Genomic DNA, 24,111 nt, shown 5'->3' with positions numbered 1-24,111 from the left:
AGAACTTCACTCATGAATTTTCAAGACTATGAACCGAATTTGTCCTTCAGAACCTTACATTGGCCCTTGTTTTAAATCAAACCATAACTCTTAATTTAATGCATCTTTAATGTTTGATGAACTAACAAAAGAAAGTTTGGATCCTCAGAAAGATACACATTCTGTTCATGGCCCTGGTTCTAATAGGTTACTGTTTTTCACTCCGATGATGACGGTGATGGTGATGGTGATGGTGGTGGTGGTGGTGGTGGTGATGGTGGTAGTGGTGGTGATGGTGGTGGTGGTGGTGGTGATGGTGGTGGTGGTGGTGATGTTGGTGGTGGTAGTGGTGGTGGTGGTGATGGTGGTGGTGGTGGTGATGTTGGTGATGGTGGTGGTGATGGTGGTGGTGGTGGTGGTGATGGTGATGGTGATGGTGGTGGTGGTGGTGATGTTGGTGATGGTGGTGATGGTGGTGGTGATGGTGGTGGTGATGGTGGTGGTGGTGGTGATGTTGGTGGTGGTGATGTTGGTGATGGTGGTGATGTTGGTGGTGATGGTGGTGGTGGTGGTGGTGATGGTGGTGGTGGTGATGGTGAAGGTGGTGGTGGTGATGTTGGTGATGTTGGTGGTGGTGGTGATGGTGGTGGTGGTGGTGGTGGTGATGGTGGTGATGTTGGTGGTGGTAGTGGTGGTGGTGGTGGTGGTGGTGGTGGTGATGGTGGTGATGGTGGTGGTGATGGTGGTGGTGGTGGTGGTGATGGTGGTGGTGATGGTGGTGGTGGTGATGGTGATGTTGGTGGTGGTGGTGATGGTGGTGGTGGTGGTGGTGGTGGTGGTGATGGTGGTGGTGATGATGGTGATGTTGGTGATGGTGGTGATGGTGGTGGTGATGGTGGTGGTGGTGGTGGTGATGGTGGTGGTGGTGGTGGTGGTGATGGTGGTGGTGGTGGTGGTGGTGGTGGTGATGGTGGTGGTGGTGGTGGTGATGGTGGTGGTGATGGTGATGTTGCTGGTGGTGGTGATGGTGGTGGTGGTGGTGATGTTGGTGATGGTGGTGATGGTGGTGGTGATGGTGGTGGTGGTGGTGGTGGTGATGGTGGTGGTGGTGGTGGTGATGGTGGTGGTGGTGATGGTGGTGGTGATGGTGATGGTGGTGGTGGTGATGGTGATGGTGGTGGTGGTGGTGGTGATGGTGGTGGTGATGGTGGTGGTGGTGGTGGTGATGTTGGTGGCGGTGGTGGCGGTGGTGGTGATGGTGGTGGTGGTGACAACGACGACATCAATGATGATATCTGCACTGCACACAGAGTCTGGAAAGCTTTGCGAGTTGCTAGAGTTTTACTTTCTTTCACTCCAGGAACAGACAACCAAATAGGAGAGGGGAAGAGTGGGACAGGGTGCTACTCTGATCCCCTCACTCTCTGAGGATGAGGACAGCAATGCTGCCATGCAGAGGAAGGTCAGTCTAGGTCTTTTGGGGCTTGCTGGAATTGATGCTTTTAACCTCTTGGTGAATGCAAGTGTTTCCAGGTGACCCTGGTAGGAATCGATGCTCTTAAACTGCAGTTGCCTGAAAGGGTCTTCTAGGCCAGTACTACCCAAGAGACAACACATTCCCCGTCTTGGAGACATCTGGGAATTGTGGCAGACATCTGTGGCTTAGCACTGCCATTAAAATCTTATGGGGAACCCAGAGGGAGAGAGTGCCCAACATCCTGCAGTGCTCAGGCAGTCTATAATGCCAGAAGGTTGAGAAGCCTTTCTCTCATCTAATGTAAAACACATGCATCTGAGTCCATGAACATAAGCAGAAGCCCTGGGCTTCCTGTAACTGTGCAGGTTTTCTTTATTAGACTCGGAGCTCACTTTAAGCTACAAGTTGTGTGACCTTGAGCAAGGAACTCAAATCCTCTCCCTCAAGTCTAGGAACAGAGGAACAACCCTTCCACAAAGACATCAGAGCAAGCGTTCCCTGACACAGGAAGTGCAGAGTGACCAAAGATCTCTGACACAGGAAGTGCAGAATGACCAAAGGCTAGCTGTTCCTGTCCATTCCACCACCACCATTGCCAGCAAATGTATTCAATATATTCAGTACCCTCGCATGGCATTTGGACCTAAAACTACAAGGACTCAATGTGGAGTTTGTCATACCCAATTAAGTCTTAGCTAATTTACTGCTGGAAACAGACACCATGAACAAGGCATATCTTATAAGGACATTTAATTGGGGCTGGCTTACAGTTTCAGAGATTCAGTCCAGTATCATTAAGGCGGGAACATGGCAGCATCCAGGCAGGCATGGTGCAGGCAGAGCTGAGGGTTCTATATCTTTATTTGAAGGCTGCTAGCTGAATATTCGCTTCCAGGAAGCTAGGGTGAAGATCTTAAAGCCCACACCCACAGTGACACACCTATTCTAACAGGGCCACACCTTCTAGTAGTGCCACTCCCTGGGCCGAGCATATATATGCCATCGTATAACTTATCAGAAGACTGGTGTCCTTGTTAATGAGATGAAGCCTGTCTGTTTGTCTGTTTGTTATTTGTTTGTTTTTTCTCACTAGGGTCCCAGGGAGTGTTTGGGTTCTCTCATATTCTACTCTTCTGCTACCTCTCCATCACAGGCTACATTGGTGCCTGAGGCATTTGTAGCACAACCCTTCTCATAACTACAACATCATCAACAACAGAAGCTATGCCGGTGCAAATGACTTCCCATCAGCCTCAGAAAGGGGACAGGGGTAAAAAATGTCAACACATGCAAGATTCAGGGCCAGTGTTTCGGCCACAGGCTGGTCAACGCATCCACTGGGCTACCTGCTCTGCGTGGTGTTTTGACAGAAACTCTTCACGTGGCATCATACAAGGAGGAAAAAAAAAGATCCCCCATGTTAGCAAAAAAGTCATCATAATTTATTTTCCTTACTGTATCAAATGACTTTTACTTATCCTTCTCATATCACCTCACAGAGCTCTGCTCCTTGCTCTGTGTAGGAAAGGTATAATTTGCACCTACACATTATAATTTGTGACTGTAAGAATGACTGCAGTGTCACATTCACCAGAATTATGACCTGTAGCATAAATAAATAGGGGTTGGGAGGAAAGTGTGCTCCTTAGGAGAATATCCTTTAAGCTCTTCAGTACAGAAACAAGGTTCCAGCTCGCACTGTTGTACAAATTCAGCAGCAGGAAAAAAAAAGGCACCAGGAAGGTAAATGTTCCATTTAGATGCTGTATATTTTTTGTTGATTTGGATTAAACCCAAATGATTATTTTTTTTAAGTTAATGTAAAAACACTGTGGAAAATGAATCATATTTTAATTGCTATAATGCTGTATCATTTGCTTAAACTTGAAATGATTGGTGAATCTTGTTTGATGGTACATCCTAAACAAGCCAATTACTGCACACATTAACCTCTGTAATCACTCTCTAGCCAACTGCTTTCCATAATTTTTTCATAAAATTTATTTGCACTCATGTTTCCTAATGAAGCAGGTAACTAGCCTTGCTTGAATTTAAGAAATCTGGCCTTTTGCATAGAAAGTTTACAGCATTTGCTTGAAAGAAAGCTACTGCCGATTTACTTGCATCTAATACAAAAATCACATATTTTGCCTACAGGTTTCAAACCACAGGAGAATATGAGATAATTAGTTTTTGGAGTATCTAAAAAGCAGGTTGTTTTTTTTTTCTTTTCAATTTTTAAAGTCCATCTCATCTGCAAGAAAAATATGCCTCTTCTTAAGCACAGTGATCAAAGAGACACAGAAGTGTCTGCATAGCTGCCTTCCCTTCAAACACAGAGCTCTTTCACACACAATGCCATCTTCAGTATGCCTGGGGGATTATTTTGGCCACTCACAAGCACATATTGCCCGCAAAGGAGTGTTTGCGATAGAACTGTAGAAACCGCCCTTTTGTCGTGGTCAGTGTTCTCGAGCCTGAGTGGAGGCTCTCGTAGGTGTGGACAGGTGTGGTATGTGTAGAGGACTAGGAGGAAGCTTCTCTCTGGACCACTTTACAGCAGGGACTGAGTAGGAGGGAAAGAAGTGGCAAAGACACCTGGGCAGGTTTCCACAAGAAGGCAGCTACCCTGAGAACAATGTGGTGTCTACTGTGAGTGTGGAGAAGCTGGGGGCGGGGGTGTCAGGGTGCCAGATTCCTCGGGAGAGATTCTATAGCAAGTGCACAGCTAAGCAGGTAGAGTGGTTCATTCAGTCTGGTTGAGCACTAGAAGCCAAACATGTGAGGAACATTTGTTCAGTGGCATCTGTGATGGAAGGTATCACGTACTCTTGGGCTGCCACCCCTGTGCTTCAGAGGTGGGACTCTTTTCCAAGGACCTATTACTCTGGTCACAGTGACTGAACACTGAGCAAAGCTAATGAAGGGGAAGGGGTACATTGTGGCTCACAGACATGACAGTCCATGTCCCTTTGTTTTTGATCTGAAGTGAGGCAGTGGCAGAGGCTGCTTACCTGGTGACATGCAGAAAGAGAGGGGCCCAGGACCAGATATAACTCCCAAGGACACATGCCAAGTGACTGTCTTTCAAATAGGCTGTGCCTCTGGAAGTTACCACCTTCTCCACAAACCATCACTGTGCTAATCTGAGCTGGGTCCGATCATGTCTGGAGGCCTGGTCACAGACACAAGAGGGGAGCTTTACTGATTTGCTAGGCATTTCTCCTTCTAATCAACATGGCAACTGAGATTGGCAATCAAGGTGTCAGCAGTCACAATTCCTGCCTAGTTACCAATGACACGGGGCCCACAGGTAGAGGTGTCACCTTGAGTGGAAAGAGGTCCTCTTGCTGGTGAACAGCATCCCCCAAGTAGAACTACCCAAGAGTACATGTGAGACGCTCACCAGTGAGCTGTGTGGGAGGAATCTGGAGAGTTTGCTGGAGTCAGACATCCTGCCTGGGAACTGCTGTGAAGACGTGTTTTCACCCCCAAGATGAGGTGGCATGGGAAATACTGAGAGGGTGTACCAGTGAGGATGGCGATTGTGATAATAACTACTTTGTTTTTGTTCCCTCTGTAGCTCTCGGCACTGCTGCTGTGAAGTTGGACAACTGTATCAAAATACGTCACAGAAAATTAATAAGCTCTCAGGTTAAATTATCACAAACTCCATGAGATGAGACACAGTATCTCAGAATTGAACTAGGTGGAGCGACTGCTGGAAAGTCAACGTTTTCTGTCTTCTCGTGGTGGCAAACCACAGTAAATTGTATTTCTTTGACTGCTTATCACTGACTGGAACCAGGCAAGAGGTACTCAGTTTGCCTGGACTCCGAGGGCTGTGTGGGGCCGTCTCCCCCAATGCACCTGGAGTCAGAACCCGACTACCAGGCATGCATTTGGCGTCTAACTTCCAGTGACTGTGTGTCTTGTCCTTGTGATTGTGCACGTTACTCACTGATTCTTGACCCTCGGAGTGTAAAGTGTCTGATGCTCTGAATAAAGTTGGCTATCGCACGAGACTCTGGTCTGTCTCCTGTACCAGCTCCATTCTCCCAGGCCCCACCAGGCCTCTGGTGACTTCCTATCATTATTATTTTCATAACGACCACACTTATTCAACAATGATGTTTACAATGGCATTTTATAATTTCAAAACCTACAAAGAACTCTTGTTACATCCTCTGCCACCCCCCAATTCCCTGCATGTAGGAGAAGATATGGCATTTGTTTTTCTGAATATGGCTTGTTTCACTTAACGTGATTTCTAGTTGTACCCATTTTCCTGTAAATACCATGACTTTATTTTTCTTTATGGCTGTATAAAATTCTGGTACGAATTTATCATATTTCTCTCCTCATCTGTTAGTGGGAATCTAGGCTGATTCTATGTTTTGACTTCTGTTAACAGGGTAGCAATTGACAAGGATGTACAAGCACCTGTGTGGTGACTTAAAGGTCCCTTGGACATAAAGTGGTGTAGGTGGGTTCTTTTAGTTCTTTTCCCAGTGCTTTGGGGAAAATTTGTACTGTTTTCCACAGGCCCTACACAAGTTTATACCTTTATCAGCCGTCAGACGAGCCCCTCACTGCCGGTGGGAATGTAAACTTATGTGGGACCTGTGGAAATCCTTCCCCATCTGCTCCCCGGCACATAGTTGTCATTTGTTTTATTGGTGTAGCCAGCCACTCTGTTTGGGGAGAGACGTTTTTGTTTATTTTATCTGTTTGAGTGTTTTGCCTGCATGCACATGTGTGCCAGGGGTGTGCCTGGTGCCCTTGGACATCTGAAAAGGGCATCAGATTCCCTGGAGCGGGGGCGACAGAGGGTTGTGAGCCACCAGGTGTGTGCTGGGAGCTGAACCCAGTCCAATGGAAGAGCAACCGGTGCTCTTACCTGCTGGGTCATCTCTCTGTTCCCTCAGAACAGCTCTTTAAATAATGCTTTTATTCATTCTTTGAGAATATCCTACAACATATTTTGGCTACATTCACTCTCCTCCCCTAACTCTTCCCAAACAGTCCTCTGTCATTCTACCCATGAAAGTTCATGTTCTCCTTAATTTCATGTTCTCTCTCTCTCTCTCTCTCTCTCTCTCTCTCTCTCTCTCTCTCTCTCACTTTCTCTTTCTCTTTTCCTCCTCCCTCCTTCTCCTCCCTCTCCTTCCCCCTCTTCTTCCCTTTCTCTTTCCTATTGACTGGTTACTCTGCTCATGGGGTTTGTCCTTGCCTATGGTTGATATACTCGTTGTTGCAAATGCTAATGGTTCCTCAACACTGGATGAGTTTTTGCAGGTCTTACATATAATGTCACAGCTGCTGTGAATTCATATGTGCATTGGCCCTGTTGTGTCTGGAAAATAACACACGTGAGTCTAGGCAAAGGCCTTTTAATCTTAAAAAAAAGACCTTTTATTTTTAATGTGTACGGCATGTTTGCCACAGGTATGGGAGTGCCCACAGAGGCCAGAAGGTGTCTGATCCCTGTAACTGGAGTTGCATGAGATTGAAAGTTACCCGGCCTGGGTGCTGGAGACTGAATCAGGTTCCAGAGAAAAGCAGCCAGCACTCTGGACTGCTGAGCCATGTCTCCAGACACGTTTTGTATGTTTTTGATTCTTTAGTTTCTTAGAATCTTTTAAATGTAACAGGATCCCATTTGTAAATCCTTAGGATTACTTACTGGCCACAGGAGTCAGTTTCAGAAAGTTCTTGCCTATGCCTCTGTGTTGAAGTATTCTTCTCTTAGGTTTTTCTCCAGTAATTTCAAACTTTCAGCTCTTATATTAAGCTCTTTGATCAATTTTGAATTGATTTTTGTATAAGGTGGAAACCATGGCTTTAGCTTTATTTTCTTGCGTGGGAAATCAAGTTTTCCCAGCGTCATTTGTTAGAATCTATCTTCTCTCTACTGCGTGTTTGTGACATTTTGTCAGAAGCACGTGGCCGCAGCTCTGAGTTTGAGGGTCCTCTGGTCTTGGCCCTTGGTTTACATGGTTCCATGCTGTCTGCTGTCCTGACATTGGGAACGCAAGCTACGATGAGGCATTATAATAGCTCCACTCCCTTTCCATTTTTGATTTTTAAAACTTGGGTTTGCTTCATTGGTTGGTTTGGCTACAGGCTTGTCAAATTTATTAATTTTTTTCAAAGAACTAGCTCTTTGCTTGACTAATTCCATGCATTCATTGCTCTTTTAATCTCCATTTCATTATTTTCTGCCCTCAGTTCTTCTAACACTCACTTAATGCTATAAATTTCCCTTAAAGATGGCATTACTTGCATTTAAATGTTTTATCTGTCAAAATTTTAATATCATATAAAATTTTTGAGGATCTGCATTGCAATTTCCTTTCCAACCCATTGTTTAGTTTGAAACATAATTTAAATTTTTCGATGTGGAAGTACTTAAGGTTTTTACTATGACTTTCAGAAGTAGCGTTGCTCGACAGAATCATGGTCAAATTTAACTCTTCTCCTTAAATCCAATGCTTTCTGATTTCCTATCTTCATTCTCTAGCCAGCCCAAGCTGAGGAGAAGATGTTCCACGTGTACGAGAGAAGATGTGATTTTCTGTACCTGTGTGCTCAGTGGCTCTGTATTCCTAGTGTATCAGGTTGTACAAACTTTCAAAATGCTTACTGTACAAAACGCTTAATCAGTGAAAAAAAATCAGGATTTCTTCCTATCTTTACAGCTCATTTCTTCTCTCGGGTCTGGCAATCTGAGCTTTAATGATCTTGGAAATCACCGAGTAAAAGCTCCTGGATTACTTTAACTTCCACGTGAAGTCAAGTTTTCAGAGTTAGAAAATATAATTTTATATTTATATAATTTTATGACAAGCATTTCTTTCAAGGCTTGTTGGTGTTAACAGTCTTATGGCTCCTTTATGTGAGAGAACTTAGTGCTTGCATTTTGGGGATTATTTGTTTATTTCTAGATAGAACTCTAAATGTACTTAATTCCAGATGTAGCTCTTGAAAGTAGGGTTAAAATGAATATGCAATCTGACTGTGATCTAACTGGAGTATCGCCCATATTTATAATTTATATGATTGCTAACATATTTGGTTTTAAGTCTATCGTCTTCCCATCTCCAAAGGCGGATTAACCAAATTTAAATGAAATTTGTGTAAGTACTCTGGAAGCTACAATGTTCTCAGTCAACACTGTTCTAGTAAAAACATGTTATTAGACATGTCTCCACTGAAGATCATCCCCAAGTCACATGACGTAAAGCTCTTAAACTCAAAGAATTTTGGCTTCTGTATGAAATAAGTAATACACATGTAGTCTCCCAAGGTGATCCTTTTAAAGAAACAAAACTTGTGATACTTGTTACTCGAGGTATACGGAAGGCCCTGGTGGGGATGAGAGATGCTCATGAAGGAATGGAAAAGAGACCAAGATGCAAGAAGAAAAACTGGTGTTAGCTGCATCCTGTGCTGCTTTTGGGAATCATGGACCCCATTAGAGACATACTTCCCAGTGCACAGGGCAAGGTCCTCCTCGAATTTGCCTCTCACCTTCTTCCAGGGCTGGGGACTAAACCCATGTTTTGTTGTTAGTAGGCAAGTGCTCTACCACAACTTACATGGCTAGTCCTTTCACTGAATTGAAATTGATGTAATGAGAATGGACTAGAAAAACCAAGAAGAGAGTGGAGCAGATAATAAGAAAGTGTTATAGTCTTCCAGTAGCCTCCAGTCCCCCACCAGATGGAGCGGCGGGCCTCTGAGGGAGAGCCCCTCACAGTGCCTGCCTAGGGAAGAAGATGGGTTCCGGGAGGAAAGCTGGGTTTTAGCCATCCAGAGTCTTAACGGAAGTACCCGGTGGTAAACGTCTATCTACTGTCAGACCCAGGACTTTCAGAACGCTTGGCAAATTGATTGTTTATTCTTCTATCTTATTTCCATACATTTAATACCCTTGAAAAAATGCAAGCTCTTGAAAATCCCTCATACTGCCAACTTCTTCAATCTTTCCTTAATCTTCTTCTCTGTAATTTTAATGAGGACGCTTTCAAGTGTAACTGAAGAGTGCACACAGGCCATTCTTCTCACAGAGAGCATGACACAATTCAGTCAGAAAACCCCATGGCTCAGGCCAGGTTGACATTTGCCTCCAAAGAAAGTAAAGCCAGAAGTTTTGTGCCCTTGCATTTTTCACATACACAAAAAAGAAAATCGAAGGAGATAATCCTGGAGAAAGACAATTTCTGCGTCTCTCTTTAATAGAACATCCTAGCACCACCGCTTTCAAAAGAGGCATTCCTGTGATAAAAACTAAATTTACAGTTGGGAAATGATAACCCACAAAGCACTTACAGGGCCCAGACTACACCCAGGTTTTCAAATCTGGAGCTGTTAAATATAAAGGGAAACGTTCTGATAGGATTAGGAGACTGTGAAGTCACAATGCAAGTTTTTCTAGCTGTGAAGATTATGTCAAAAAGTCTCCCTAAAAGAGATTTCCTTTGCCTGTGGAAACTCCCTCTGCACTGCAAACTGCACAGCACCAATGACCAGGACAGACACCTCTCAGCTACAAAATGCAGCTGTGGGGACACCAAAGGTCTTCAGGGTTTCAGGCACAGGTGTGTGGTTGTTGGGGGGCGGAGAGGGGGGGTCAGTGCATCTTGGTTGCCATGGCACGGACTTATAAACAATAAACGACAGGCTGTGAAGTTCAAGTTCAAGGTGCTGGCTAACTCAGTGCCTGACTGGGGGGCTGCTTCCAGGTTCACAGACAGCTGACTTCAGGCTGGGTACTCCCACAGAACAGTAGGGAAGAGTGCGCCCCTGGAACTCTTTACCATTTGTGAGAGTGCTTCTCTCAGGATCAAATCACATGTCAAAGCCCCACCCCCCAGCACCACTACTTCAGTGGTTAGGATGTCAGCATAAGAATTTGGGGAGACAGATTGTCTCCAGTGAGAAGGTGCATGTTTGTCAGACATGGACATGTGGGAGGAAGAAGGGTACTGAGAGAGGCAGGGTTACAGTGTCAGCTGTCTGCCATCAAGATGGTTCTCCTGGGTATGAAGAGAAATGAAAAGATCCTGGGGGGTTAATTGATTGCAAAATATTAGTATATCGTATAGGTGTATGTCAGTGTGGGCATTGAGTTCTATGCAATGTTTTACACACCATGGCTCACAGTCCAGAATCACCAAGGTACAGTATCCAGTCTCCCTGGCCCCTCCTCCCAACAGTAAGGACTGTTACATTAAAGATCTTTGGCCATCTTTTTGCTTGTATTTTTATCTTTCTTATAAAGCATAGACTATTTTCTTTTCACTTTTTTGTTACTAAAAATGGAGCAGAGAAGAAAAGGTGCATTCTGACTGTCCAGAAATCCCCAGTTATCTCCCACTCCTCACGTTGATTCTGTTTAACCGTCTTCACATCCTTTAGACACAGCCACACCTTTAAAGACTGTCACGGTCATCTCTCCCTTTCATTTCTTCCATAGATGACCTTACCAATTGATGGCTGGGATGGCTCTGCTTGGAAACACATCCCCATCTAAATTACAGTTCAACTGAAATACAAGAGCACAGTGAGTAAAACTTCCTGTGCTGCAGACCTAGAGAGACATTCGCCTGCTCTGAGCCTCAGTTCCTTTGGCTGAAAATTAATGTTAGCATGTCGCAGTTACTGCAAAGAGATGATTGGTGTCAAATGTGGGCAAAAGTTAGGCATTCGATTTTAAAAATTCTGATAAAATGAGAGGCTGTGTATGCAACTGCCCCTTGGCCTTGACATCTAAGCATCCTGTTTTCCACTGATGGGAAGACCACGGTTCCTCTATTCTCTTCCCCTTGGGGCCAGCGCATGGTCCTAGCCACAGATGCTGCTTGGTAAAAGCAGACAGGAATCGACACAGTGAGCTTATTGCCCAAACAACAGTATGCCTGATCGCTGTGCTCTGAGGAGCTTGCTAAACTTTGGGGGTAGAGATCCAAGCATGAAAAGAACCACAAGAAACAATAAGCTACCACTGGGACAAAAAAGTCAAGCTTCATCAGTAAGTGTCACCTTACCAGGCAGGACTGCAATGTGTGTTACTTGGCTCAGGGAAGAAGTAATAATTGAAGGTACCTGCTGGTCAATTGGAGCCCAGGCAGAGAAAAATGTGTTTGCTTATCTTCAGATAAAAGAACTAAGTGAGAAGAAGGAACAGTAGTTTGGGTTTAAAACAAGCTTACGGCGAGCCATCTTAAGTAGAGTCGGTAATTGGTTTCTTTGAAAAACATTACTTCTGCTCCCATCAGTGTATAGACAGCACCCCATCATCACCCTTTGGTCTGTCCACTAAAGCATTAGCCAACCGCCCCCCTTGGGTGACCTCCAAAAATCACCTCTCATATGACCTCCCCCTCCCCCCCGCTGGCCAGAAGTACAACTGGGTCCAGGGGAGGTGAGACTCATCCTCTGAACATATCTCTGCCATCCCAAAGCAATTCTAGACACGATTAAAACAAAGTGAGACCTTGGGCAAAAGAGGCCATCTGGACTTGAGTAAGATGACGGCTGTCTCTAAAGGGTCCCCAAGTGTGTGAAACCACTGAAGTTTCCCCTCACACAGTCTTCAAGGTGAGAATGGGAACCATGCAATTGTCTGCAGGGGCCTTTTCCAGTTGACCTAGGGTGGCCGTTTGCTGACTATCCTGCAATTAAACAATCACATGAAAGTAATCTTTGTCAAACTTCTGCCTCCTTTCTCATGGCCATAGACAGCAGGCCCCAGAGGAGCAGAGACTGTTTCAGTGGGGCCAGGAAAGGAGGCTCCTAAACAAACTAAAGGACCTGAGGCCACAGATCCAGTGAGGGGGTCACCTTGACAGTATGGTACTATACGTTAGCTTCTCCTCTTACTTTCTGGCAAATGGCAGGAATGGATGAATGAGTGGAGGAACAGACGGACTGACTGACTGACTGAAGAAAGAAAGAAAGAAAGAAAGAAAGAAAGAAAGAAAGAAAGGAAGGAAGGAAGGAAGGAAGGAAGGAAGGAAGGAAGAAAGAAAGAAAGAAAGAAAGAAAGAAAGAAAGAAAGAAAGAAAGAAAGAAAGAAAGAAAAGATTGAAGTCCCACAGAGAGAAAGGCAGGAACCTTTGGAGGTGCTGTTGATATTTTCGTGTCTGTGCTGTGTGGCAGGGCAGAGGCTCCCTAGAGATGCAGAAGGACAGAAGGACACTATCATATCTTCTCTACACAGGTGATAGATGTCCAACTGCACATTTCCCTCCTTCCACCTGACTCAATGAAGGTAGCCACCTTGGCCTGAGCTCCAGGCACCCTGGGAGGTACGGGGAGGGGGTTAAATAACCACATCCAATCTCCAAGTCTCATCCCAGCTCTACAACAAACCACCTGCCTGGGGCTTCCCCCTCCTCACTGCCCCATTTCTCAAAGAGCACACAGCTCCTCCTACAGACTCCCTCACCACCTCACCCCTGTCCGAACCCCCAACTGGGACCCTACCTGCCATGTAGGTCAGGGAAGCAGTATGCCAGCTTCAGATCGTCACACCCCCTCCAAATGCAATCCCCCAGTCTCATCCCCAGCTCTGCAGCAGATTTCCAACTGTGACCTTTCCTCCCTCTCTGCCCCCATTTCCAGGGGATCCTGGTTACACACCCTGCTATTTTGATAGGATAAAAATTTCTCTTAAATGACAGGAGACAAAAAAAAATGTTTATGTGAAACATACGGTACTGGACTCTCACTTAAGCAGGTCTTTAAAGTTCCAGCATTCAGTTTTGATGGAAACCCTATAGTATGTGAGTTAATAAATACTGCGCTCCTGGGAATGTAGTAGTAAGTTTTCGGCCCTTATAGAACAGACTTTCAAGTTGGAAGAGACAAAACAAGCAAGCAAACAAAACAAAACAAACAGCCACAGGCCCAAGGGGTTATGGGTAAGAAGGGAAATGGTACATCACTCTCAGGGAAAGGAAAAGGTTTAAGGAGGGACCTGAAGCAAACCAGTGTCCTTTCTGTGTATCTTCAGCTCAGGCACCTTCTGAAGACCCACGGCCACAAACTTTGACAGCGATGCCCTGTCCCCATCTCCTTGGTCTCATTATTTGTGTTCAATGGAGAAAAAAAGACAATTCATTCTAAATGAACCAACTGTTAAAAATACAAGCTCTCTCACAGCTATACCCACCCCTATGAACTCAATGACTATAACAGAAAAACACTATCCAGGAAAGAGTCAATAAAACACCATAAGCTCTGTTCCCTTGAGAATCCCTGGACTGGGTATGCTGGGTCCCACTGTCAGCGGGATTCCCTAGAAGCCTGTGCCACTCAAAAGCACAGACAAAGGCAGGGCCACCACCCACTTCCTGTCTGAGCTGTCAAGGCCTCCCCTGGGGTCTGTTGTGGCTTATTGTTCCCCGCACTGCCTGCAGCACTGTTCGTTAAGCTGGCTCAGCCAACCATAAAATCACAGAAGGATCAGCCTGGCGCATCTTCTGGCCTCGGAGCTGACACAGACAACTGATAGCTCAGAGAACGTCGCCTAGGTCCGTCCACTGACTGGGCAGTAAGATTGTATAACAAAGCCTGAATTTTGCTTCTAGAAGAGAAGGGTTTACCATCACCACCTCCCGTTTTTGTGTTTGGTTTTTGTCAAGTTCATTTTCTTAAGACTTTGTCTTCTTTGGTTTCCTTAATAGAAAACAAAACAAAGATAAAAATGAAATGACTTCACAGAAGCCAAGGAGCCCTGTAGAACATAGTAACTTACTACATGCTGCCAGCAAGGGCCAAGATACCTGTGGAAGGAAAGCAAACTTGAAATACACTCCTTAGTGATGTGAAGACAAACGCTGTCTCTTCTTGGAAAGCAGAAATGATAAAGGCATTAAAAAGAAGGAGCAGAAAGCGAATGTGCTATGTGGTCACCAGAGAAGTTCAACGCAGGTGCCATTGTGGTTCATTTTAGTCACACCGGCCCAAAGGGGATACTGGCCTGGAAATCTGGCCTGTAAGAAACTCAGGAAGTTTTACTATCTGAATTGACTCCTTTGAGTTAACAACCGTGATCAGCTATTACAAACCATAGCCGCTGAACTACTTTTCTGTAGCTTAAGATGCTCACAAAACCCATACTAGGGCCAAAGGAGAGCAAATCTCCAGAAAGGTAGCTCAGGAAGGGGGAGGGGGGTCTGCTAATAACAAGACATGGCCGTGAACCCCAGAAGACACAAGTCAGCCCTGACCCTCAGTGCTGTTGCCCAAGGCAGATGAATCCTCTAAATTGTGGTTTCTCCCCTGCTTTGCATGTGTAGGGCTGTGCGTTCCCCAAGAGACTGGCCAGGGGATCACAAAGGCCAAATAAACCTATGGCAGAAAGGCTTCTGGAAGAGGTCTTTCAGAGGAAGCAAACTATGGAGAAAGTTTCTTCTTAAATTAAAATAAAAATCATTTCTTCTTAAATTAAAAAAAATAAACAAAATTTCTTACAAGTGAAATGATCCCTAGCCCCTGCAGATTGCCCCACCCAAGTCATCTCTGGAATTATTTGAGTTTCAAGTCAGAGGATCCAACTTCTAAATGACAGAAAGATGAGGGGGGACTCATGGACAGACTTAGCCGAGAAATCCAAAGGCTAACGTGTTACAGTATGGGTGGGCTGAGGTACTTAAATATGAGAACCGTTCTGGGTTGCTTCATTCTGTGTTGGGCTTGCTTGTTTTTACTTTGAGATAGTGTCCCATGGGGTTTGCCTTGAACTCTTTTATGTAGTCAAAGATGATTCTTAAACACCCAATCCTCCTGCATCTGTTGCTCAAGTGCTGGGGTTACAAGTCTGTACCACCACACCCAGCCAACTGCTTCTTTTATAATCAGGTTAAGAGAAAACAGAATCTTATATTTTAGAATTTATACTAGTTATATCACATCAAAATATCAGTGATTTAAATTAAAACAACAACCAAAAAGCAAATCTCTGATAATTCAACAAAGGTGATCTTTGCCCCAAGGTTTCCAGGGCCTCCCAGTGATCTGCAGGGAGAGGGAGCAACCCTGCAGATCTTGGGCTGGTGGCAATGTATTCTTAGCTAGCCATTAAGCCCTAAACACAGACAGGAATAGCAGCCTACTGAATGCAATCCCTGACTGGGTAAAGGCGGTCCACTAGAAGAACTGGTCCTTGTGTTTAACCCAAAGCCAGTGAAATAACCATGATTGTTATTACCAGCTTCATTTATATCTCTACTCCATCTCCCCACTTCACCAAACACAAGTTTTGCTCCCACTATGAGCAAAGACGATTCATGCAAAAACAGCCTGGAGACGGTGACGCGTGACTTTCTGGATGACGTTTTATTTTTGACATGGCTGAAATTTAGTTTAAATACTCTGACTGTCTATGTAGATTCTAGAGAAGGCTTTGGCATGCGTGTGCCCTGAGCCTCTCAGGTCTCCAATATAAATGATGTCTTTCTGTTGGAAACTAGTTCTAGAATTGCAGGTTTCAGGACCACCGTGGGAGCTTGAACTCTAATAGCCAAGCCCTTCAGGCTGCTTTGAAGCCCACAGTCATGTCTTCAGTTTCAGGAGAGGCTGACACTGAGGTGTGAGACTCAGGGTATAGGCGTAATGTTGAATTTGTTGCCCACGTGTAAGAATCTAAGTTGGGACTCTAGCTGTGGGAGGACTTGGACTAGACAGGGCCTCCTACCGGACAGTACAAGGAGACAGAGAATCAAGTGTGCTGTTCCTAATGAGGCATTTCAAGGGTTCTGCTTACACAGCTTTCTTACCTTATACCCTAGTATAGACAAAGCCCATCTAATTCCTGAGGTTGGAAGGGGTTGTACATGCAACTCAAGGGAGCTTGGTATAGCACTCAGGGAATTAGGCCTTTAGGGTGCCAATTGACTTCTCCACTATCACACACACTCAACGGATACCACAGTAACTTTTTCCTTAAGACCCTAACAGCTCTTTTCAGATACTTCTATGTGGCAGAGAATGTGGGCTTTGTGTTGCCTTAAGAGAGTTCATCATCTTAGTTCAGTAAACCCTCTGCCATACCACAACAGTAAGTTAAACCATCAGCTTGTGCTATCTGAGGCTTTCATATCATAAAATATGGCTACTGATTTGTGTGTGTGTGTGTGTGTGTGTGTGTGTGTGTGTGTGTGTGTATGTGTGTGTGTAGACTTAGACCATAAGTAATCCATAATGGTTGGATAGTAGGCTCCTGGTATAATTCTGTGGCATTCCAGTAACATCTCGGGAATCCCTGAATTGCCATAGACAAGGGAGCCTTTGTATACCTTAATCAATTATTATTAAGGGTGTGTGTGCATGTATGATATGTGTGTGGGTGTCTGCACCATGGTGAACATAAGGAGATTAAATAGCAAAGTATCAGTCCTCTCCTTCTACCCTGTGCGGACCTAGAATCAAACCCAGGCTGTCAGGCTAAGCGGCAAGCACCTTTCCCTACTGAGCCATCTCGCAGACTTTACAGGTGAGGTTTAATTAAGGTAAAACTAGAGGTTTTTCTCTCTCCAAGAAATGCTTTCTCAAATCCTGCTCCAAGTACTCTCACCTAACGGACCAGGGCTGACAGAGGCCAGTAATGAGACCTCAGGAAGGAACTGTTAAACAGGGTTTGGGGGCTTGTCTTCTTACAATTACGCAGCATGCTTGTTTTATAATGCTACAGATATTTCAGAGCTATGATGCATTGTTATATACCCGCGCCACTTTTATCTAAAAAGGGACATTGCAATGTAGTTAGATTTAAGGAGCTGTGATTCCCGATGACTGCATTCGATGATGCAAGGACCAGAGAGCAGTCGAGCACACAGTGCCTTTACAGCAACTTCAATCACACCAATGTCTGGATGCTACTGTTGCTGCTCTAGCCTCCTGGGGCTTCCCTAAGCTGGACCCTTCCATGGTTACCTCAGGCAGAGCAGGGAAGCGTGCTTGGCCAGCGTGGATGCCCCTGAGCTATAGAATGAAGGCATTTCCAGTTAGAGGGCACTCAATTAGGTTGGGGCACTTCAATTCTTCACAGGCACCCACACATGGAGCCTCCTTGAACTTCAGTGTCTTTCTGGCCTGCCTGGGTGGCCTGTCCCTGCCTAGAACTCTACCTACCTCAGACCCCGAGGCCTGAATCCCATGCCAAGTTTTCTCCGATGGGCCAAGGCCCTTCGACCCTGTTGTTCAGGTAGACTTCTGATCTCTAGAAAACCCTCTTTGAGGGTTCGGACTTAGGCAGGCAAACGCTTAAAAAGAAAGTGCTGAAGTATTTATTAACAGCCTCCATCTCGCCAAGGGAGACTTCGCTGATGTCCTGAAGCAGGGCATACAAGGGAGGCCACAGGCTGATTCATTTTTGAAAATCCTAGCAGTCAAGGAAAAGGGCTCACCTCCAGTCTAGGAGATAAACAACACCTCATTACATATTCATTAGCCTGGAGGCTTTTACTGCATTCAAAGAGTTTCCTCCCCTTTTCCTCTGCCCTTCTTCCAGCTCCTTCCCTTTCTCCTTTACACAGAGGCTCAGGGCCAGAAGACACTTTGTGGGTTCAGGTTAAGCTCTGGCTGCCCTTCACCCTCCTATCTCTCTTTCATCTCTACAACTCCCCTCCCCAACCCATTTACTGAGATTGTTACTGCCTACAGGATCTGCTGAGTAAGATCCTGGACACTTCTGGGAATAAATCCATGATAAAGTGGATACAGTACTCTCTGCCTAGGTCATTACTGGAAGGTTGTGACTTCCAACTACGTGCAGAAGGACCAACCCACGCATAAGACCCACCTGACCTCACACATATCTAGGCAAGAGGAGAGATTCAGTCCTCTGCCAAGAAAATGAAGAAACGAATCGTACCTCAGCCAACTGATTTTGAAGATTCTTAGCTTCAGAGTAGAGACACACCCTTAGTTAAGGGTGGAGCTCTGTCCGCTGGAACTTTATGATTATCTAGTTTAGGGATGTGGTTTTGTCCTGATTTAATCATCCACTGTCACCACTGCCACCACCACCATCATAATCAAAACAAAACAAAACAAAACAACAAAACTACGCATCTTGGAATACCCAGGAAGAGAAGTTGATTCTGGAGCCTGGGATTTTCTGTAGAAGGCAGAATAGGGGCAGAGAGAGAAGGACTGGATGGCACTGAAATAAATGAGGCAATGCGAGCAGTCAGAGGCAACCTAAAGACGCCACCGGAACTTAAGCATGAGTAAGAGGAACACCCAGCGGGATGGAAGACACAGGAAGGCAGCACAACTGAATGCAAGCCTTAGATTTAACTCAGGACTGAAAGGCTCCTGCCGAACTGGGAAACCGATACTGAGTAGTCTATGTAGTAACAACACAGGTGCAGGGAATGCAGGGCCGCCATTTGTCTAAGGGATACGCGGGAAGGTGGGAACAGGGAAGCCATGTTTTTAAAGCAGTCTGGGCTGGACCCTTGGCTGAAGCTCTCGTCTCTGTGGCTTGGAATACTCACCGGCCTCTTGGGACAGTGGCTGGTCACTCCTATCTTGATCTCCCTTGTAGGATTCAGTCCTGCTTTGGCCTCTGGTTTTGCAAATTGTTACTCCCTGCGAAGAATGAGAAGGAGGGGGATTTGAAGATGTATGGGACATTGACCAATCAGAAAGCACGATATGGGGAAGGCGTGGCGATCTTCACTGAAGGTGGGCACGCGCTTTTATTGTTTGTACCGGTCCTCATTCTAGACCCGGTGCACTGCAAGAAAGTACACAGTACCTATCCAACTGTACAAATGTCACTTGTGGGGAAGGGGCATAGGAATCGCACGTATCTACATACTGAGACACTCCTGCATACTTGTGACTCTAGTAAGATTTTTTCACCTCTGTCAAAATGTATACAGGGCACACAGGCATCTTCTCGACCAGAGGGAACACACGTACGAATAGAGAGCAATGCTACTAACTTAATAGCATTCTGGGGTGCAAGCTGCCTACATCTATCTTGAAAGAAAACCTTAAGCAGGCTTCCATTCCACTGTAAATGCTTTTTATTTTATTTTATCTTAAAGGAGTACATTTTTCTTTAATGATTTATTTTTATCTTATGCCCATTGGTGCTCTGCCTGCATGTGTGTGTCTGTGTGAAGGTGTTTGATTCCCTGGTCCTGGAGTTACAGACAATTGTGAGCTGCCATGTGGGTGCTGGGAATGAAACTCTAGTTCTCTGGAAGGACATTCAGTGCTCTTATCCACTGAGCCATCTCTCCAGACTATTTTTAAAAAGCGACTTCTTTATAGTCCTATACACTTTACACAGTAATTTAGCATTCAATATCAGCTTTGATTTCTATAATGGTTTGTTTTTTGTTTTTGTTTTTCTTTTTTGTTTTTGTTTTGTTTTTGTATCTCTAGTTTCAAAACAAAGGAATTGGTACCCCAAAGAACATGTGATATTGGTTACAAAGGAAGGATGAAAACCAGGGTTCTTTGGTGTTTTTTTTAACCTTAAAAATGTGTGTTAGCTTGTTTATTATTGTGTGTACATGTGCATATATATGATGTGTATCATGTGTGCAATCTGCTGGTGAGCATGTGTCATGGGACACATGTAAAAGTCCGACGACAATTGTCAGGTGTTAATTCTCTCCTCCTGCCTTTCCCTGAGTCCCAGAGATTGAACTTGGGTCTTCAGCCTTGAGCAGCAAGTGCCTCATCTGTGCTGAGCTACCTTCTCTCTGCACCTTGAGTCCGGTTCCCTGACTCCTAGCCGGACGTACTTTTTATTACACCAGTGGCACTTTGTCTGTTTTCAAAACCAAGCTTCTTATACATTCAGTGAGAATGACTACTTTTCAAGACACCAAGTTCAGGGGACCTTTACCTGTAAGGAAATGGCTTTTCCTTGCTTTTTGTCAGGTCAGTCTACCAAGAGTTAAATGGTATTAACGATGCCATCCTTATCATGAGATAATAAAGTATAAAAAAATAAATCTTGGGGCTGAGGAAACAGGCCAGAGGTCGAGAGCAATTATTGTTTTTGTACAGGATTTGTGTGTATGTGTGTGTGTATGTGTGTGTGTGTTGAGAAGTGGGTATTCCCAGCACCCACATGGCAGTCTGCCAGTGTCTATAACTCCAGTTCTAGGGAATCTGACACCCACTTCTGGCTTCCACAAGCTCCTGCATGTATAAACACAGTGTACATACATAACTCAGGCACATGTGCACATACACATGCATGAACGTGCACACCCACCCCTAAAATAAAATCTAAAAACAGAATAAACCTGAAATAGACTCAGAACCTGCTAACATTCTAAAGCTTTCATAACTGATAAGTTAAAAACATGAGAAAAATTAACAACAACAAAATAAAACAACAAGGAAATTAGGCTAAAGTGAGATGCTACAAGAAGCAGTGCCTTGAGAAAGCTTGGCTTTGGCTGTGCTCTCCTAGTCACACAGGACACAACTGCCGCCACCTGGAGCGTGTGTGTCCCTAACCATGTCTTTTCACCCCCACTTTCTGCGTACCAAATTTTGCTAATATCACAGTACTCCCTAGCACTTCCTTATATTATGCAAAACATTCTATTTAGATGTGTTGACTTCACTAATTAGTCTATAAATACTTGACTTTTACCCACTGCCTTGGTGAGTGAGATAATTACTGAGGAAAAGGCCAAAGCATTTATGGTCAATCAGATGAGGAGAAAGGGAATATGGTCTTTTAGACTGGGAAAATGTAAAACATTGTGAGGCCAGGCAGAAGCTATTAGCAGGATCAATATCTCGACTAGTACCTTAATAAATCATTGTATCAAAGCCTTGACACAGGATGGAGGAAAAACCCCAGTCTGTCTCCCCTACAAGTTTCTAAATTGGAAAATAAAAACTCTATTGAAATCACAAAGACCTTATTGGTATACACGGGATATGACAAGTTCCTGAAGCAGTCTCGAGTCCCGGGTGTATAAAGTGCAGTGCATCATCAGCGAGGGAAGAGAGGCAGAAAGACAAAGCATGGTCCTCCTTCAGGCTGCACTTCCTAATTTGCAACTGGTAAATATGCATGGATCTGCCCCACCGCAGCCATGGATGACACACCGCTTTCTGGAAATGGCACAGAGCGAGCAGAGAAAGCAAAGTAGAGGACAATTTGGTGTCACAGTTGACTTCCTCGCCCAAGCAATGGTTCTCAATCTTTCCACCGCCCTCCACTTACATCTCGTAAATTCCTGCCCTCTGGGTACCATTTCCTAAGAGGAAAAGCACTTGGGTCGAGATGGACACTCACTGTGTGGTACCAAGTGTCCCCAAGCGAGTTCTCCCTGTATCAGGAGAGGTGAACGGCAATGAATTTCTCTCACCCTTTAATCACTCCTGAAGTCTCTGATGGCCCCAGGAAAACACGCTAACAAAACAGGTTTCTGCATTTGCTGGTCCAGTTTTCTGTTTGTCTTTTCTTACATGGAGTAAAAACCAAACTACCATTTGGCAGAGTGTTACCATAGAAAACAGCCAATCCCTTGGGGTGTTGTCTGTCCTTAGCTATGGAGACAGCCTGGGGGCAGACACACAATATTTTGATTCCCTTTTACTTTGTCCCTGTGGTGTTCAGTTAGAATAGTTTTTCTTGTGTGTTCAATTTACTGTGGCTCTCCCCCGCCTTGGGAAGTAAGAGCTCTGGTCTTAAGATACATTTAGAAGACTAGCAGCTTCCTACCAACTCGAAGTGTTCATTTGTGATTAATTAAGGCTTGTTTTTTTAAGTTGAACAAATATTTTTGAGCACTTAAGTATTAGACAGGCTTGATGATAATTATATGTTTTGAAAAGTGTCCAGAAGTGTCTAACCTCAGAAAAGCCTGACAATCTTAAGAGAGGCAAACACACATCAAAAGTTAACTAGCTAAAGGTCTGGCTTGTGATAAAAACTGTGACCAACAGAAGAAGGGCCACCACTGCTTATACATCAACAGGGAACATGGTAGACTTACGAAAGACTCCTCTATTATAACCTAGGCTGTCTGGGAAGGACTCACCGGAGGGAGGTGGTTAGAGAACTGGCTGGTTGTGATTTGAGGAGATAAGGGTAGAGAGGGACATATACTCCAATCAGTACAAGAAACTTGTGGACGCACATAGTCCAAATAAGAGAGAACTGATGCCACAGAGATGCGTGGATCCTCCCCCAACAGTCAGTCTGAGCCTCAATCCTTGAACCTCTTTCCTAGGACGGAAGCGACATGGAGAGTCATACGAATGCTTTTTCCAGCTCCACATCCCGGAACAGGCGGCGTAGTCAAATGAGATTTCACCTGTGACCAAGAGAAGACTTGGGGTGGGTGTGGGGGTGGGGTTGCTTCCTGATATGAGTCTTCGGCTCGCAGGGTGTCTGCTTATCATGGGACATGGCCTTCAGAAGAGCGAGAAGCAAGTCACACCTTCAGGGAAGGGATTCCAGCGGGATGGTTATTTTGGGAGGAGAACTCCGGAGCGAGAGCAGGAATGACTGACTATACAGGCGAGCTCTCTCTCGTGGGCGGAGACGCAGCAGTGAAGCAGGGATCACTGCTCCTTTTCAGGTGCTGCACCCAGCCTGCCTCATCCATCACGGGGAATGGCGGCATCCCAAGTCACTTCACAGCCAAGCACCTGCTGGCTTTGGCAGCCTTAAGGACAAGGCTTAAAGCAGAAGTCTTGTTTTGTGACTAGAGGTGGGAAATCAAGAATGGTGAGAAGAATCCATGGCGGCTGCACCTAAACCAGTCAGCATAGACATTTTTTGTATCTCCTGCATTATAAAGTTCAAGACAATTGAGGTCGGGTACCCCACTGCAGTATATCATGAGAAGTTAAGCTGGAGGCGGTGGGAGGAGACATCCCCACCCCGGTGAGAGCTGCATGTGTGCAGTGCTGCTTGGAGGATTGTGCCTGTGGACCATTCTGGGTGCTGGGAAAGCAGCCTGGAGCTGAACTGCCCAGAAGATCACCCAAAGAGCCTACAAAGTACTTTTCCAGAGGATCAGCTCAGTATGAGGTTTGCTCTGACATCATCTCCATAAGTGCCTTTCTGACAACTGTGAGACTTTCCACACAGAGACCACCGACCGATGCACTGATGCCACTGTTTGACCTGCAAGGAGAATTCTTCAGTTTCAACCATTCCTCTGGGTGTCCTCATTTGAGCAGCAGTCAAATTAGCAGGCTGCTCGCTTCCTTGGGGCATGGCAAGTCTGTCCCAGCATCTCAGCCCTGTGCTTGGAACGAGCCAGGATGTTTCTGGAATGGATCAAGGTTTGTGCTGGTGTCAGGGATAGCTCACTGCCAGACCACGATGAATCAGCCACCCACTTGCCCTAGCTGCTTCCTCAGACTTCCTCACCTTACTGTTGCCTCTGTGACAGGGAGACTCTTCTAACTTTCATCTGACAGGAACTGGACCATTCATTATTTTTCTCTCTGCACCCAACGTTTATGTGAATGTCAAATTAATGATGGTAGAATAATTTAGATAGGAAGTCAAACAAAAGATACGGTGATTAATGAGAGATACAGTTTTATAAGAAAGCTCTTAGTTTTGATTTAAACTAGCAGACTTCAGTAGCCATCCAATAGGGTCTTTTGGGCAGACATTTCTTATGATAAAA

General features: G+C 45.0%; 1 protein-coding gene across 10 annotated transcripts in view; it reads right to left on the bottom strand.

Moving 5' to 3' along the window:
- Enox1 (ecto-NOX disulfide-thiol exchanger 1) overlaps nucleotides 1-24,111 on the bottom strand; it is a 552,870-nt gene that overhangs the window by 316,082 nt on the left and 212,677 nt on the right. For 5 of the 10 annotated variants that reach the window (XR_015638038.1, XM_087585810.1, XM_087585812.1 and 2 more), the window contains 1 exon segment: nucleotides 18,970-19,063. The exons of the other annotated variants lie outside the window; for them this stretch is intronic. The gene's annotated coding sequence lies outside the window, so the exon portion shown is untranslated. 10 annotated transcript variants of the gene reach the window in all.

The sequence above is a fragment of the Rattus norvegicus genome, chromosome 15, assembly GCF_021556685.1.
Source record: "Rattus norvegicus strain SHRSP/BbbUtx chromosome 15, alternate assembly SHRSP_T2T, whole genome shotgun sequence".
Classification (NCBI taxonomy): domain Eukaryota; kingdom Metazoa; phylum Chordata; class Mammalia; order Rodentia; family Muridae; genus Rattus; species Rattus norvegicus.
Note: the sequence above shows the minus strand (reverse complement) of the source record. Positions and strands in the feature narration are given on the sequence as shown.